Genomic DNA, 17196 nt, shown 5'->3' on the forward strand with positions numbered 1-17196 from the left:
AGCGCAGCCGCAGAGGCCGCGGTGCCAGCCACGGAGGACTCAGGCGAGGTAGAGCAGGCGCCACCACCTCCACGGGGGCTGTGACTGCACAGAGGGACTGGGTGGCCACTCGGGGGGCAGTCCCGGGAAGCTTCCCAGAAGAGGAGCCTTAGGGAGTGGGGGTGGTCATCCCACAGAGGGGGGCCTGCAGAGGCACTGCAGTATGGCAGGCTTGGACGGGAGAACTCGGGCGCCTCCCAGGACAGGCAGGTGGGCCTGGTGGGGACTGAGGCCAGCTGCGGGCCCGCGTCTGTCAAGACGGCTGGCAAGCGGAATGCACGAGGGGGAGGCTGCTGCCCGGGCCTCCTCTTCTCCAAACCGAGCTCATCGGTGGATTTTTATGTGAAAATTCCCAATTTTTAAACGATGAGAATTAATTCCAATTAAAAACAAAAAATACTATGGTGTCACGCAAGCCTGGCTTCAGGCTGGATTGGGCCCGTGGGCCTAGAGTTTCTGATCTCTGGTGGCCCTGGGGATGCGGGTGGGGGTGGCGCAGGCCGGTTAGAAGAGGGGTCGGTGAGGGAGGGAGTTTGGGCGGGGGTGGGGGGCCGGTGGGTTGGTGGGGGCTTTCTGAAGACGTGGGGTGGGGAGAGCCGGTGGAGTGGGGGCTGGCCTCACCCCCAGCAGCGGCGCCGTGCGTGGGGGGCTGGGCGCGGGTGGGCGGGGGCTGGAGGCAGGGCCCCCCCTACCCCAGCCCGGCGCGCCGCGGCCGCCCGCCGCCTCCATCCGGGCCTCTCCCCACCTCCCGCCCGCCCGCCCCCGCCCGCGCCCCTCCCCCGCCGGCGCGCACGGCTCCCGCCGCCCCTCCTCCGCCCGCCCGCCCGCCCGCCCTCCGCCCGCTCTCCCCGGCTCCCTCCCGGTCTCTCTTAAGTGCCATCGAGGGGCGCCGGGAATTGCAGCCAGTAAATCGCGTCCCACCACTCAGCAGCGGGGCCACCGCAGCGGCGCCGCCCGCGCCCGCCGGGAGCCCGCGCCGCCCGGGCGCCTCTCCAGGGCCCGCGAGGCCCGCCCCCCACCCGGCGCGGCGCTGCGCAGGGCCTGCCCCCGGGCCGGCCGGGGCGCGCGGGGCCCGCGCTGGAGGCGAGGACGCGGCGGCCGCGGGGCGCACGGCCCGGAGCGCGCGGCCCGCGCCCCCGCGCGCCCTGCCCGCGCCCGCGCCCCGCGCTCCGGAGCCCGGCCCCGCTGCCCGGGCTCTCCTGCGGGACAGATGCCGGCCCTCCGGCCGCCAGGGTAAGGGGACAGCGCGGGCGCGGCGGGAGGCGGGGGGTGGGCGCCAGCCCCAGGGGCCCGATGCCCGCCCAGCATCCGCGTCTGGCACGTGGGGGCGTCTCAAGTTCCCTCTGGAGGCCAGACAGGTGGCGAGGACGCGGGGGTGTGATGCTCAAAGGCTGGCACTTACTGCGCGCCTACTGTGCGCCAGCCGTGACCGTTCCTCTGAAGTAGGGGGTGTTTGTCCCCATTGTACAGATGAGAAAACGGAGGCTAAGAGTGGGCAAATGGCTCGCTCAAGGTCCCCAGCTAGCAAGTGGCCAGCCAGGATTTGCCCCTGGGGCTGCTTGACTCTACAGTGGGAGCTCACCCCTCCAGGACACTCACAGCGACAGAGTGAGCCTATGAATATTTCATTGTAGAAAAAAAGAAAAAAAAAAATCATCCATTGTCCCACCACCATAATGCAGCCACTGTAAGCGCTTGCGTTTTTTATTTCAGCCTTGTTCTTTTTCCTCCTTTCCTTAAGAGCGTGTGCTTTGGGGTCAGTTGGACCTTGGTTCCCTCCTGACTGGCGCCTAGAAGCTGAGAGGTTTTAAACAAGTCCCTTAGCTCCCTGGCCTTGGGTCTCCAGCCTAGGGAAAAGGAGACACCCCCACGGTGCCCGAGGGGATTAGATGAGACCTGGTGGGTAGCCCTGAAGGAGGGGGAGGAAAAGGAGAGGGTCCAGGGTCCAGGGGAAGGGTCATCCATTCAGCTGGGATTCTAGGAGCATCAATTTAATGCGGAAGTAGGGTCAGGCTCTGGAATTGGGTGAGATGGGGGCAGCCTGGCCCACATGCTTCCAACCCGAGGGCTCTGTCCAGCATGGTGGGGCTGCCTAGCCACACACCCGACCCTTGGCAGGCCCCTGCCTCCTCCCCCAGTGTCTGGCAAGGGGACAGCCCCCTGGCTTCACCTCTGCCCAATGAGATGAACTACCTCCAGGAGGTAGTCTAGTGCTGCTCAGAGTTTTGAACCCGGACCAACATTTGGGTCCTGGCATCTCCCAGCCCTGGGCTTTGGGGCCTTCTAAGACCTTCCCAGGCTCACAAGCTTAGCATCAGGCCCCAGTCTTTATCCTACCCTAGGGCTGTGACATCACTTGCACCCGTTACCCACACTGGAGACTCCAGGCCTGTGGCCTTCCTACCTGCCTGTCCATCCAGTCAGCCCTCCCGTCGTTTCTCCCCCAGTTCCCCCTCTGCCCTGGACGCACCAGCCCCTCCTCCCCACCCATGACTGTCCATTGGGATGCCATTGCCGAAGCTGTCATTTTAAATGCAGCTCTGAGCTTCCAAACTCTTCAGCTGTCCACAAACCTAAACTAGGCCAACCTCCTGAGCCACTTTTCGAGGCTGGACCTCTCCTCTGAGTGGTCTCCCCTGCTCACCTCTCTGGCCTCACCCCAGGGAAGTGGATGTCCTCTGATCTTAGACCCCCTAAGCACTGGGTCTTCTCTGCCTGAGATAGTCTCTTTCCCACACATCCCCTCCCCCAAGTCTTCCAGCCTCCTGGCTCATCCTCAAGGCCCAGGTACATCCCCTCCTCCCTGTGGTCCTCCCAGACTCCCACCTCCTTCTCAGGCAGGTGAAGTGAAGGCTTTTTCCCATGGGTGCCCCCAGCTCTTGGCAAATCCTTCCATTATTGCTCTCAATGTGGTAGGATGCTTCCATCTTGCCCCCCGCCACCCCCCCGACCCAGACTGGAAGAGCTGGGGCCCGGGTTGGTGTGTCCCCAGGGTCCAGCACAGGCCCAGGCCCTGTGTGGCCAGCTCACAGGTCTTTGAGGAATGAACACTGGGGAGGCTGGCAGAAGCGGAAGGGTCCGTTACAGGGCTCTGTGAATCCCCTTGAGGCTGACAAGGAGCAGATGTCAGAAGCCTCCTGCTTCCTTGGGGGTCTTCTGCCTGTGAGCAGGATGCTCTTGATTGAGGAGCCGAGGACTGACCCTGTGCCTTTGAGTTCAGGGGCCCAGGTCCTTATCCACCTGGATTCGCTGGGATGGTAACGGTGGGTGCTCAGGCAGAGGGGCCCTCCCTGGCCTGCCCCGGGGGTCTCCAGCCTCCCTTGCCCCATCTAGCCCACCCCTGATGTCCTCCCGGAGAACAGGGAGAGTTATGTCAGGGCCTCTGGCCGAGCGCCAGGGCTCCCCATGGAACTATAAATTGACCTGTCGGGAGAGGGAAGAGATTAATGTCGGCCATCTTCATTAGCGTGTCCCCCGGGGTGACGGCGGCTGCCCTAAGCTGGCTGATTGGAGAGGGTGTGAGTGAGTGTGGGGGACTGGGGGGTTTGGATCCCCCCCAGAAAGGCAAGGAGCAGAGGCCAGGGCCTGCCAGAGAGCCACGGCCTCCTCTCCCGCTGCTAGCAGGGCCGTCCCTCCGGCCTCTGCTCCTGGCAGCCGGCGCGCGCTTTGATGGAGGACCTGTGTGCTAATTGGGAGCAGAGCTGCGCGCCCCGCAGCTCCACGGGGCTCCCAGGCTGACACCGTCAGCTTCGCGGCATCTGCAGGGCCTTCATTAGAGGCTTTCTCCCTGACCAGAAAGGAGCCGGCTGCGGGCTGGTTGGGGGGGGCCTTCCCTCCTCTCCTTTCCCCTCCCCCTCCCCCTTCCCTTCTTTATTGCGTTGATGGGGAAGGAGGCAGCTTTGGCGTGTGGAAGAGATGATGAGGGATGGAGGCAGCCATTTGAGTTTGAGACCTTGCTGTGCGTCCTGATGACTCTGTGACCTTGGGTTAGGCCCTCGACCGCTCTGCACCTGAATGTCCTTGTCCCAGGAATGGGCATGTTTGTGCCCTCAGGGTGGGGTGGAGTGGGGTGGGCCAGGTGAGTGTTGTGTACTTGTCTTTGGAAATGAAGGCTGGGCAGAGCCTGAGGCTAAGGCACAAACTGAGTCCATCTGCCTGGGGTTGAATCCTGGTGCTGCCACCTCCCAGGAGGCCCTGGGCCCTCTGAGCCTCAGTTTTCTTGTCTGGTGATGGCTGAGGGCCAGGGCTGGTCTCATGCAGTGGAGGTCCCTTTCAGTGGACAGAAACAATGATCATGCTGGGTGCAGGCTACCACGGGAAGGGACTGCAGTAGCAGGTTGAGTGGCATTGGTTTGTTCCATCATTTATTCACTCATTCATTCATCTAGAACAGCCTCTTGCACAGGGGTCTTGTACCCACAGAGGCGGTTCAAATGTGGCCTTCCCCTCTGGCAGTCCCCCTGGGGAAACAGACCTGGGAACAGATGGGGACAGGCCTGCATGAGCTGCTGGGTCCCTGGAAAGGCATCTCCCTGGGTCTGGGAATGTCTGGACAGTTCTAAGGTGGCCAGTGAGGCAGAACAGGTAAGGAAAGCTGCATCCCTTCCTTACAGACCTTGTTTGTACCAGGTCTGGATATGGCAGGGGCCCAGCTAGTCACTGGGGTTCTGGCCTACTTCCCCCACCCCCTGACCCAGCTGTTGACCAGGTCAGGAGCAGATGGAGCTTTGCTGAGTATACAGGGACTGAGGCCCCCTTCCCAGGCCCATTCTTGTCTCGCACCCTAAAGTTCTTTCATGCATCCTGGGATGGTGGGAGGGAGATGGGCCCCACTGGATGCCTGAGGTTCTGGACTGAGTCTGTGCGTCAGGCTGGCTCTGTGAGCACCCGGCTGGCCAAGTGCCTGCCCCAGGCTTGGGATGGGCAGCAGTTGGAGCAGGGCCACCCCCGGGACGGTTGAATCTCACTGTGACTGTGCCACTCACTAGCTGAGGGTCACTCTCTAAGACATATGGTTCTGTTTCTGCAAGCCTCAGTTTCCTCCTTTGGACAATGGGAATCCCTCAGTAATTGCCCAGCACATGCTGACGCAGAGTGGGTGCAGAGTGAGCGCCGTTTTTGTGGTCATTTCTGGCTCCACCAGCTGCCCCAACTCCTGACTTGGCCTTCCCTGCAGTTCGCTGCCCAGATAATGCTGGTTCAATGGCTCTGGGCTTCTCTATGGCCCCAGATCTCTCCTTCAACAAGCCAGGGGGTACCAGGTTCCCACTGTGCCCTGCAGAATGTTTGAAGAAAAAGTGTGTAGCTTTGGATTCTTAAAACCCAGCCCTGAGTCCTGGCTCTAGATCTGTCCAGCTGCGTGGCCTTGGATACATCACTTAGTCTCTGTGTGCCTCTGTTTTCTCACCTGGAGCTGCAGTAAGGTGTAAACTGGTAACCACAGTGTAGATTGCAGTGACCAGTAAGTGCCCATCTTGTGTGAGGACGAGCACTGGGCCAGGAGTCTGAGCCTTGGGTGCAGCGACTGTCCCTGTGGCCTCGCTGTGTGACTTTGGTCCAGCCTCTTTGGGGGCACCTGTTAAGGGGGCCTGTGGCATCTGCCTGCCTCACAGAGCTTTTCTGAGACTGGAAAGACCCGGGGGTGGGGAGGAGAGGGACTGCTCATGAGAAGGCTTTAAAGGTCTGGATGCCTTCTGGAACAACCCTGTCTCCCTGGATGTAGATGACCTCCTATCTGAAAAATGGGACCAGACACCCTGCTCACCCTCATCCTTAGATCTCTGTGATTATGGCTTTAATCAGAATTTTAGCCTTTATATTTATAATGCATCTGAAGGGACTCCAGCCCAATTTAATACGAGATGTGTTGAAATATACTGTCATCGGGACTTTGATATATTAAGATTGCCCTTTGAAAGTCACGTGTTGAGAGGCAGATGATGAAGAGGTGCCTATTGTTGCCGCCTCGTGCCGTGCCCAGCCCGTCCCGCCTGGCAGCCTCCATCGCAGGAGCTGGCAACATGGCTGTCTGCCTCCGCCTTTCCCGAGCAGGCAGGAATCACTAACGCGTTAGCAGTTTCATTAAGACTCTCGCCAGCCTCCCCGCCTCCCTCCCGGGCCTCCTCGGTAATTATTTTCCCAGTCTTTCCACTTGCAGCCCCTGAGCGAGCTCTTCGGGATTGGCCGAGTGGCTCCCGCAGGCCCGGCTGCCGGGAGGGACGGGGCTCTGCTGAGGGCCCCCTGGGTACCCCCCTCCCAACTCTCCATGCTGCCATTTAAGCTTTGTGTCCCCCTGAGGCCTCCGTGAAAATGCAGATCTGCTGCCTGCCAGGGGTGATGGTTAACCCGTTATTACACACCCAACACGTGTAGTTTCCTCTGTGCAGCCGACCTCCATTCAGACGAAAAGTTTCTCAGGCCCTCTTCTGGGGCTGTCACGGAGCGGGCACTGGGGACCCAGCTTCAAGGGGATTTCTCGTGCTGCAGAACCGTGAACATCCAGGGGGGTGGGGAGTCTCAGGGGACACGTGGAGACTGAGGCAGGAGTTGTGTACAGAGTAGGACCTGGGCCCAGAGGGTTTTCTTCCTGGGACCCATGCCCCCACTTCCCAGGGTGGGGCCCAATACCCCCTCTCTCTGGCCACATTGACTGGTGGAGAAATGGGCATGTGGCACATCTGAGCCAGTCAAAGGCTTCCCTGGAACTGTGACTCAGGGTTGAGTATGCAGGGCCTGAGACCCCCTCCCACGCCCATTCTGGCTTTGGACTCAGCTGTGATTGTTGAAACTAAAGGGTGTGAATGTGAGGCCACCGGCCACTCTCCTCCACAGCTGCGTTTAGGATGGAGGATTGCGGAGAAGGTCATCACGTGGAAGGAGGCAGAGCCCAGATGTGGATGGATCGATGACTTAATTTGGGCCTCTAGATCCAGAATGCCTGAAACTACCCCTGGAATTTTTAGTTACATAAAACCAACATGTTCTCTTTTTTGCTCAAGCTATTTTGAGTTGTGTTTCTTTCTCTTGCAACCAGTGATGTCCTGACTGATGCAGGAGAAGGATCAGGCAGGATTTTACAAAAGAGGAGACATTTTGAGTTGGGTCTTGCAGGATGAATAAGAGCTCATCCAGCTGAGAAGAGGGGGAAGAGCACTCAGGCAGAGGGAATAGCAGGTTTCAAAGGCTTGGAGGCACGAAAGGACAGGATGAGGGGGACACCAAGCATTGGCAGTGGCACCAGGACTTGTAAGCAGAAGTGACAGGCAGGGAGGTGGGGGATGGAAGCTGATGTCAGGCTGTGAATGCGAGGGTGAGGAGGGATGGGAGCTGAAGGTACTGAAGACTGGGGGAGGGACAGGCAGGATGAGAGGTATGGGTTTGGACAGGTCCCAGGAGGTGCCAGGGAGAGGATAAAGGGAAGAGGAGTGGCAGGGAGGGCATGGTGGCAGCGTGGGTTTGGAAATCAGTGAGAGGAGGCCACCCCAGTGTCAGGGCTAGAGAAGTAGCCAGGGCTAGACCACAGAGGCCTTGGACATGAGGCAGCAGCATCTGGAGGGCCCAGGAGCCCCTGATGTGGTCAGATCTGACTGCGCCATGGTGACTGGGAGTCCACGCACTCATTCAGTGCACAGATGTGTGGAATGCTCTGTGCCAGGCCCGAGGACACAGCAGTGACTCTTCATGCACAGCCACTGTGTTGTGCAACTCCCAGGCTGATGGGGAGACAGTGAGCGAGGAAGAAGATGCATGGCAATGGGAAGCAGTTCTGTGCTGTGTGGTGGTGATCAGGGTGGGGTGCACTTGTGGGTACCGCTGGCCAGGGTGCTCTGGAGAGGTCTCTTCAAGAGGAAATATTTGAGTTGAGGCCTGAAGAGCGAGGAGTGCCAGCCATGAGGGAGGTCAGGGGGAAAAGCACCCTAGTCAGGGGCCCGTGCAAAGGCCCTGTGGCAGGTCTGAGTTTGTCTGGGTGTGGGACAGAAAGGAGGCCATTGTCACTGGAGTATGGTGGATAGGTGTGTGTGTGGAGGGGGGTTTAGGGACCAGACTGTGCCATGTGGGCCAGTAGGGCCCAGGAGGGGCCAGGGATTTTATTCTAAAGGTGGCAGGCACCCTTTAGAGGGTCTCAGTAGCAGGTCTGGAGGCAGAGACGGGTGAAGGAGGGAGATGGCAGTGGGGCTGGAACTGGGAGAGTATGTGGCATGGGGCGGTGGGGGAGGGAAGAGCCTGGATAGGATGCCTGGGATGCATGGAGGAGAAGGGATGCCTGAAGCAGGCTTGAGCAGGGAGCACTCTGGCTGAAGTGCTTCGGGGACATCCAGAACTGAGGTCATCCAAAGGGAGAGGGAGTGGGAGCCGAGGCCCAGCCTGAGGCCTGGAGAGAGAGAGAGAGACTGTCTGGGGTGAGTTTTCCCACCTGGCTACCCGAGCCATGCCAGGTCAGTCCAGCCTGGGTGTGAGAGCTGTTTGCTGCCCTGGACACACCCAGTTCTTGCCACCACCACCCCTCCCCCACAGATGCCGGCTGGAGCGCATAAGTGATGTCGCCTGCCGCCCGCAGCCGTGCCATCCTCTGCAGTGAGGAGTTCACCCAAGCTGCTCTGTGTTTTGGCGCCAGCTGGTTTGCTCGACTGGAGGAGGCCACGCTAATGGGGCCAAGGTCACAGGTTGCAGCCTGCACGGTGGCAGGTTGGCTCCCAGACCTGTGGGTGGGTGCCAGGACTGTGTTCCTGGTGTCTGTGGGCAGAGGAGGAGTGATGACTGCCCCCGAATTTGGTTGCCTACCACAGGTGGCCTCGGGGGTAAAGTTGGGCTGCGGGCCAGGCTGGTTGCTGGTTTGGGCAGGGCTGGGGGGTGATCTGAGTGCTGGGGCACCCCCTACCCAGAGCTGGCACCCTGGAGGGCTCCCTGTCACCCCCTTGCCACCCTGCTGGCCTCCTTGTCTCGTGTTCTGTGCTTCTGCCGCACTCAGAAGCTGCACTTAGAGGTCCCCAAAGCCCAGTTCTTTCTTGCCCTCAGGCCTGCCCCTGCTCTGCCTTCTGCCTGGGACACTTCTGCTTTCTGCCCCCTGCTGTCTGCTCAGAGTCAGGGGTAACAGATGCCCCCACTGTGTTCTCACATTCTCTCTGCCAGTCAGTATTCATTCAGCAAGTGCAGTCACTTAATAAGTATATTGCAGCCCTGCTATGTACCAGATGTGGTACTAATTGGGAGTGGGATGGGGAGAGGTACATTTGTGAATAAAACAGACCAGGTCCTGACCCTCGAGGAGCTCACAGTGGAGTAGGAGTGACAGACAGCAATCAGGTGAAAACGTGGCTGGTGCTGGCCTGTGGGCAGAGCTGTGTGGAAAAGCTGAGTGGTGCCAGAGAGACAGTGGGAGGTGCAGGGGGTGCTGATAGAGGCAGGGTGGCCAGGGAGCCTTTATCAGAGGGAGAAGGTGCCAGCCATGGGAGGTATGCGGGGAGAGCATCCCAAGTGGGACTCTTTGCTTTCTTGTCTGTTTCCCCACCCCTTATGCCTAGTGGGGACCAGCACAAAACTGGGATGTTTGTTGGGGCTGAGCTGATGTGAGCAGGGCCCCAGGAGCAGGAATGGTCTCAGATGTCCCCATGGAGCCCAGGTCCCAGGAGTGTAGGCAGAACCAAAGTCAGGCTGGGCTCCGGGCCCAGGGGGTGTACAGCTCTGGGTACTGGAGGCAGCCAGGGCCTGAGACACGGGATGGGATGTGGGGTCTTGGGTCCTGGTTCATCCTGAGGCCCTGCTAAATCCATCCATTGCTGAGGTCCAGAGCAAGGGTCCATTCCGACAACTCACACAAAGGACTAAAAATCCCATGGGACAGACTGACAGGACTGAGGAGCCTGTGTGCCTGGTGTCAGATCCTCCCCCACTTCGACTAGGCTGTGAGACCACACTCAGGCAAGGCCCTGAATTTGAGCCTCAGCATCCTCATCTGTAAAATGGGGATGACAGTTCCACCCTTGTGAGGCTGCTTAGAGAATTAGATGCGATAATCTCAGTGCAGCGCCTGGCTCAGGACAGGCGCCAGTGTGTCTGCGACACTGTTGTTCTTGGCATTTGCCGAGTGTGTAAGGGCTGGAGCGGTCGTTGACTCGGAACCATCTCCCTGCAGCCTGTCTCCTGCTCTGCCTCCAGCTCCTAAAACAGTGGCTGCAGCACACAGTGGCTGTTTGTTGACTGACTGAGTGAACTGGCTGCTTGAGTGAGCAGCCCACAGGTGATGGGGAGGACAGGGCACAAGGGACTGAGCTGTGCCCAGTGGGCTGAGCGTGGGCATCCAGCCATCTAGCTGCTTCTTGACTCCGCACTGGGGTGCCCTGGGACACCAAACCTCCTAGAGCCTCAGTGTACTCCTCTATAAAATGGAGCCAATGATGATTCTGACCCCAGGCCCTGTCCCCGGGTTGTTGGCAGACTCATGAGAAAATGATATTAAAGGGCCGTGAGGACAGCTGAGCCTACAAATTGTTGGTGAGGTGGCCACCAGTCTGGTTTCCCAAGGCCACCCAAAGTCCAGGGGAGGAGGGTGAGATGTTCAGGCTCTGGACAGGGAAACAGGCCTCTCCCTGCCTCCAGCTGCCCATGGTGTGAGGGGCACCTGGCTGTGCAGCCCCTCTGACACCAAGGGTACCATTATGTTGAGTCAGCTTTGTCTGGTGGCTCATCTGGGACCTTGTGAGCCTGTTCCCACAGGAGTCTGCTAAACTCCAGTCCCAGGCAGGGGCCACCCCTTGGCCTGGGTTCCCACTGCGCTTGTGCCTATGGTCCTGTATCCCAGTGGGCCCTTAGAGGAGCCACCGTGGTGAGTTGGTGCTCCTCCTGGAGAGAAGCCCTGGGCCAGGCCTGGCACATAGTGAATGAGCAGGTTGGGCACCTGGAAGTGGCTTAGTACCTTCTGCATAGAGCAGTAGGCATACTGTGTGTTCCGGTCTCTGAATTGCTCTTCACTTTGTGGTGAGGGGCAGGCTGGCTCACAGGGGCCTGATATGAGGGTTTTTATGCCTTTACTCCTTTGCCTTTGAGGCAGGTGGAGACCACTGGTTCCTTACAGAAACTGAGGCCCAAAGAGGGCCAAGGTGTGGTGGAAGCCAGATGCTTTTCTGCTTCTGTGTGACTTACGTTCATGGTGCAGTGGCTGTCAGCCAGGCTGTGTGCACCATCCTCTAAAGCCTCTGCACAGCGAGGCAGCTCCTGCCACTGTCTGCACACAGCCCAGGTGCACCATCCTCTAAAGCTTCTGCACAGCAAGACAGTTCCTGCCACTGCACACAGCCTGGGTGCACCGTCCTCTAAAGCCTCTACACAGCGAGGCATCTCCTGCCACTGTCTGCACACAGCGCACCATCCTCTAAAGCTTCTGCACAGCGAGGCAGCTCCTGCCACTGCACACAGACTGGGTGCACCGTCCTCTAAAGCCTCTGCACAGGGGGGCAGCTCCTGCCACTGTCTGCACACAGCCTGGGCACACACTGGTCTCTAAAGCCTCTGCACAGCAAGGCCGCTCCTGCCTGTCTACACACAGCCCAGGTGCACCGTCCTCTAAAGCTTCTGCACAGCGAGACAGCTCCTGCCACTGCACGCAGACTGGGTGCACCGTCCTCTAAAGCCTCTGCTCAGTGGGGCAGCTCCTGCCACTGCATTTTGCCAATGCAAAAACAGAGATTAAGAGAGGCAGAGTGATGCAGCCAGGCTTTTGTTTTTATTTTTTCCTGGAGGTATAACTTAGTACAGAAAAGTGTGCACTTCTTAAGTGTACAGCTATAGGTAGCTGTGTAGCCTCCATCCAGATCCAGACCTAGAACACCCCCAGTGCCCCTGGAGGCTCCCCCGTGCTCCTCCCCATCAATCCCCACCTGCTGCCAGCAGCTGCCCCCACTTCTGGCATCTGACAGTAGAGGCTGGCCTTGTCCGTCTCTGCACTTCATGTAAACACAGTAGCACAGCATGGCCCCTTTCCTGTAACATCGTGTTTGTCTATGCTATTGCTGTATCAGAAATTAGCTGTGCCAGGCACGGTGGCTCATGCCTGTAATCCCAGCACTTTGGGAGAGTGAGGCAGGTGGATCACTTGTCAGGAGTTTGAGACCAGCCTGGCCAATATGGTGAAACCCCATCTCTACTAAAATTGCAAAAATTAGCAGGGAGGCTGGGGCAGGAGAATTGCTTGAGCCTGGGAGGTGGAGGTTGCAGTGAGCCGAGATTGTGCCACTGCACTCCAGCCTGGGCAACAGAGTGAGACTCTGCCTCAAAAAAGAAAGGGCTGGGCGTGGTGGTTCACGCCTGTAATCCCAGCACTTTAGGGGGCTGAGGCTGGTCAGGGGTGGATCATGAGGTCAGGAGATCGAGACCATCCTGGCTAACACGGTGAAACCCCATCTCTACTAAAAATACAAAAAAACTAGCCGGGCATGGTTACAGGTGCCTGTAGTCCCAGCTACCTGGGAGGCTTAGGCAGGAGAATGACGTCAACCTGGGAGGCAGAGCTTGCAGTGAGCCAAGATCGTGCCACTATACTCCAGCCTGGGTGACAGAGCAAAACTCTGTCTCAAAAAAAAAAAAAAAAAAAAAAAGAAAGAAAGAAATTGGCTGAACTGGGATTTGAACTCTCCCACTTACTCTCCCTGTAGGACCCAGAGTGCTGCCCCTGCTTACATTTCTGTCACCCTTGGAGTGAGACCCAGATCCTCCCACTGGCCACTCCTGCTCCAGCTCCTGCACCGGTCACTACCCTCCAGCCACATAGAGGGAACTTTGTTCTCAAAAGCCCTGAGCTCCTTCCTACCTCAGGACCTTTGCACTTGCTGTTCCGACCTCTCAAGCTTCTCCTTGCCTGGCTAATACCCTCAGGGCCCAGCTGGAGTATCACCTCCTCTGCCAGGCAGGGCCTTCCTGGTGCTTGTTATCAGGCTAGTTCACGCTTTTCCACAGTGCCCGTGTCATTTGTGATAGTATCTGTTACGCATCTGCTCGCTTTAGACAGTAAACTCCAGGAAGCAGCGATGGTGTCTGCTGAGCTCACGACTGGTCCCCGGTGCCTTTCGCGGGTTCATTCATTCTTCTTCCTGTCATCTGTTCCTTCAGCAAGTCCTGAGCACCTGGCATGTGATAGCATCTTGCTAGTATTTGTTGAGTGGATGAGTGGATGAATGAATGTCCATCTGTCTGTAAAGCCCATACTCTTTCTACTACATTCCATCATCTCGGATACCCCTCTCTTGGCCCCAGTTTCCCCAGTTGTCAAATGAAGGAACCAGACCTTCCCTTCCTGGCTAAGTTCAGATTCTGAGGATGTGAGGCAAGTGGGCTGACTTACAGCCCAGCTGCGCGGGGCAGTGACCATAGGCTACAAGGCAGGTTCTGCACCGCCCCCAGTGCCTGGCGGAGTACTTTCCACACCTGCACCACTAGAGCCCCCAGGCTGCTGTTGGGGTGCAGGGCTCAAGGCCTAGATATGTCAAGGGGCTTGCTGAGGCCACACATCTGACCACAACCTCAGGGCTCCAAGCTCAGCCTGCTGGGCCTCAAGGGCAGGAGGAGGGTCTCCTCCCCTCAAGGGTCTGGGAGGCACTGGGAACAGGGGTGGTGATGGGGGTCCCTGGTGGACCTGGGTTCCTGCCTGACTTAACCCCACATGGCTGTGTGGCTTTGGTAAGTCACTTTCTCTCGTGGGCTGTAGAAATGGGAATTGCCCCTCCCTGACAGGGCCTCTGAGGCTGACGAGATCTCAGGGAGCACACGGTAGGTCTCTGGGAGGCCAGCTGTCTCCAGGGCATGCGGTGGAACTGGGCCTCTGCCGGGAGCTGTGCAGCACAGTAGCTCGGGGCTTAGCGGCTTGTCAGCCAGGCGGGCGAGTGTCCTGGGGCTGGGTTTGATTAGTTCAGGTTGACAGTCGCGCTCTGTGGCGCTGCCGGGAGGGGAGCCCGTGATTACCCTAATGAAGCTTGAACGCAGTTTGTCATCCAAACAGCTGGTTCGTAGCTGTGCTGCTGCCAGCTGCCCGACTCAGCAGTACAACCGCATGCCCAGGACCGCCCCAGCCCCGAGCAGCCCTGCCACCTGCTCGATGGATGACCAGGGCAGGGGGTGGCAGCCCTGGGTGGGCTGTGGGGCAGCCCCAGGGGAATGAGATGGGCCACCCAGGGGTGGGGGACTTGGCAGAGCCTTAGACCAGTGAAGCAGGGCAAATTCTCAGGACATTCACAGGCAGCCGCTTGTCTAGGCCTCAGTTTCCCCATCTATAAAGTAGTATGGGTGACCTTGCAGCTTCAAGTTTCTGAATTCAGGCTGAACTGTTGCCTCCTCTGGGAACGCTTCCTGGACTCTGGGCTGGATCAGGAGCCTACAGGGGTGCCCACAGCCCTCAAGGCAGGCCCTGCCACCCTGATGGCCGTGTGTTGTCACTGAAGGTTGAGAGTTGTCATGTCTCACTCATCTATTCATTTATTTATTCATTTAATAAATAGTAAGAACACATAGCAGTGAGCAAGACAGTCCCAGTTCTGCATTCATGGAGTTTTCAGTCTGGTTTGGGGGAGACTCATGGGGCTGTGACCTCATCTAGGGGCTAGGGAAGGCTTCCTGGAGGACATAGCATCTGACCTCAGAACAACCAGCAGGGGAGAGACACAGAGAAGAGTGTTGCAGGCAGGAGGAACAGCATGTACAAAGGCCCTGAGGTGGGAGGGAGGGAGCAAGGTGTTTGGAGGGATGTTGGGTACCGGGGACACTCTGCAAACGTCAGTGCCTCAGGGACTTATTCCTGCCCTGTGCTCAGCAAGTTCACTGTGATGCCCTCTCATTGACCCTTTCTGATGGCCCTGGAAGGAAGGATCACTGTTTCATGCTGCAGATGAGGAAATTGAGACCCACAGCTTAGAAGGCAGTGCCCTCCAGTCCTCTGCAGCCTCCAGCCTGCCTGGCAGCCCCCTGAGAGGCCCTGGCCAGGGGCTGTCTGCTCAGCCTGGAGTGGAATCTGCAGGGGCACTCAGATGGGGTGGGAGTGGGCCTGGGTTCCCGTTGAGGCCCTAAGCTCTTGCCTGGTGGAGGAGGCCAACAGGAGGGGCCCACAGGCAGCCCAGGGCCTCTGCTAGATGGTGGGGCAGGTTTCCTATTACTCTGGGCCAGGACCTACCTGTATTTGAACTTGGTGGCCCCTGGTGAGTTCATACTCCCTCCACCTCCCACTGAGCCCACAGCCAGTTCGGGGCCACACTTTCCCACTTGGCTTTGCTTGGGAATGGGGCGGGCGGGCAGGGGGAGGAAGGGGACTCAAGTGGGGAGCAGCAATGGAGTGGGCAGTGGCCTGCAGCCCCAAGAGCCTCTGGCCTCCCCCATGGCCAGCCCTGGTCTGTTTCCCAGTTTCTCTGCCACCGTCTATGGCTGGGCCACCCTCTCAGCCCTCCTGCATCCCTGCAGTGGCCTCCTGGGTGGCAATCCAGCATGTGTCTACTATGGTCATCCCAACCCCACCTTCCATCCTGTCTCCTTGCTTTTTCCACCCCACACCGTACATGGCTCCCTGTTACCACTGCACAAAGCCCACGTTCTGACTCGTCATTCATGGCCTCCCAGCCTCGAGCCCCGCTTCTCTCCTCCTTGAGCCTGCTCGCCCCTCTCACTTTGCTCCTGAATATCCATGGTCTCTTCCTCCTGCAGAGGTGAGTGTGAGGCCCTGAGTCCTACATGGCTATTTGTCCTGTGGCCATTCTCCTGGCAGGTGCGTTCAGGCTGGACGCCAGACTCGCCAGGTGCTCACCCCTATAGCTGGGCAGACGGAAGCAGCCCTTGGCAGCCTGCGTGCTGGGGATGAGGATGGTTTCTGGCCTTGCTGCGGGAAGGGAGGAATTCCCTCCGCTCTGCTGCCTCCTTATCACTGCTTGGTGTGACTGCACTGCCGCCTGCCCGAGACGGTGCTGGTCCTGGAAGAGAATGGTTTATCAGATTCTCTCCCGGGCTCTTGGAGACCCCACCAGTCTCTGTCCTGGCTCAGAGAGGGAGTGGGGAAATGAAATGAACAAACGGGGCTGCAGAGTGAGCTGGGGGATGCTAGGAGACCCGTGTGGACAGAGCAGGCCCCAGCCGGCCTGGGCCTGGGGTCATGTGGTTCGGGCGTCTCAGGCTTCCCACACAGTGGACAGGGAGGCACGAGGCTGGAGAGAGCACCAGGATGCTTGAGGCTTGCCCTGTCCCAGCCTGTGATGTTCACCTGGGATGCCCTTCCCTGGCTAAGACCTGGGGTAGGGTCTTTCCCCTGGTCTGGGGCAGGCCTTAGCAAAGGGGTTTAGTGAACGAGTGAACACTGACATTCCCGAAGGGGTGCTGAGCCCTGACTGTGTGCCAGCACCTGGATTAAGCATTTCACATGTGTGATCCCCTTGACTCTACCCACAACCCTGTGAGGTGGCGTGGTTCTCCCCATTTTATAGACCAGGAAACGGAGGCACAGAGAAGTAAAGTGACTTGCTCAGGGCATGGGGGAGTGGATGAGCTGGCATTTGATCCTGGGTGGTCTGAAGCTAGAGCCTGGACCTGCAACCAAGAGATGAAGGTGGGAAGGGGGTTGGACGGGGGACCAGGCCAGGTTCACGAGAGCTGTGCTTGAGCCCTGTGGGATTGGGGACTGCTGGAGCCTTAGAGCTGAGCTGCCTCCACACACGCCCTCAGTGGGCTTAGACCTCGGAGCCACGTGCCTGGACCCTGAGAGCACCCATCCCGTCTTGCCTCGGGGAAACCCACAGGACGCCCCACAGGGGCTGCTTATTTGCTGGAAATATGTTCCGGAGAGCTGGGCCCTGCAGAGGCTGTGTCCAGTCTGGCTGGAGTGGACAAGTGGGCAGAATAGCTAGAGACATGTGGTTCTCCTGCAGAGAGAGCAGCTCATGCCCCTTGCATGGCTGAGCCTGGGAGGGTGGGTGGAGAAGGTGCATTCGTTCAGTTGAGAGAAGACAAGTCCTGACCTGACAATAGTAATGGCAGATCAGATGCTCATGGAGGTGAAGGTAACATCACAGCTGACACAAGGGCTGTGAAGACTGAAGGAGGTCAGGGAGGCTTCCTGGAGGAGGAGGCCCAGAGCTATGATGGGACAGAGGTAGGAATTAAATGAGGAAGCAGGGAACAGTGTGCAAGGCTAAGAGA

General features: G+C 58.7%; 1 protein-coding gene and 1 long non-coding RNA gene across 2 annotated transcripts in view; one reads left to right on the top strand and one right to left on the bottom strand.

Moving 5' to 3' along the window:
* The first annotated feature begins 1130 nt into the window (after positions 1–1130).
* The window catches only part of TCF20 (transcription factor 20), a 187201-nt gene continuing 171135 nt past the window's right edge, over positions 1131–17196 (top strand). Inside the window, exon 1 of the mRNA XM_077949462.1 lies at positions 1131–1272. The gene's annotated coding sequence lies outside the window, so the exon portion shown is untranslated. The remainder of the gene's footprint in view (positions 1273–17196) is intronic.
* On the bottom strand, positions 8579–12649 carry LOC144331657 (uncharacterized). Its single transcript, XR_013399000.1, has 2 exons — positions 12180–12649; positions 8579–10165 (listed from the first exon to the last, which is right to left on the bottom strand). It is a non-coding gene; the product is annotated as an uncharacterized LOC144331657 (long non-coding RNA).

This window comes from Macaca mulatta, chromosome 10 (assembly GCF_049350105.2).
Source record: "Macaca mulatta isolate MMU2019108-1 chromosome 10, T2T-MMU8v2.0, whole genome shotgun sequence".
NCBI classification, from domain to species: Eukaryota; Metazoa; Chordata; class Mammalia; order Primates; family Cercopithecidae; genus Macaca; species Macaca mulatta.